The sequence below is a fragment of the Alligator sinensis genome, unplaced genomic scaffold (genome assembly GCF_000455745.1).
Source record: "Alligator sinensis unplaced genomic scaffold, ASM45574v1 scaffold542_1, whole genome shotgun sequence".
Lineage (NCBI taxonomy): Eukaryota > Metazoa > Chordata > Crocodylia > Alligatoridae > Alligator > Alligator sinensis.
The window spans coordinates 2,563,496-2,563,930 of NW_005841963.1; the positions used below are offsets into that span (position 1 = coordinate 2,563,496).

General features: G+C 56.1%; 1 protein-coding gene across 18 annotated transcripts in view; it reads left to right on the forward strand.

Moving 5' to 3' along the window:
- The window catches only part of REPS1 (RALBP1 associated Eps domain containing 1), a 101,080-nt gene that overhangs the window by 36,453 nt on the left and 64,192 nt on the right, over positions 1 to 435 (forward strand). The window lies entirely within an intron of this gene.

Consider the following 435-nt stretch of genomic DNA (forward strand, 5'->3'; position numbering starts at 1 on the left):
GGGTCATCGCAGCCAAGCACTCTTTCCTGCCTATGCAGGGGGTCTGACTCGATGATCTATTGAGGTCCCTTCTGACCCTAACATCTATGAATCTGTGTCAGTTAATTGAGCAGTCCCGGCCACTGCTTCTCACGCCGCGTCTGGGGTGTCCCTCTGCCCCTCCTGTGGCATTGCCGCTCCTCCCGCGGCATTGCCGACAGGGAGGTGGGTCCCGCACAGCCTGTTATACCCCGGGGCTGTGAGGGCTCGGCAGCACAGGCTGCTTTGCCCCAAGCAATAAGGGCTCGGAGAAACTGGATGTGCCATGGTGGGCACTTCTGGTTTCACTTTATATTACAAGCTGGCATGCTGGTTAGCGGAGCATGCCGGCTTGTAAGATGTCATGTAACAGAACTTTTAGTGTACTTACTGTAGTGACCTCCAGCAGGGATAGCC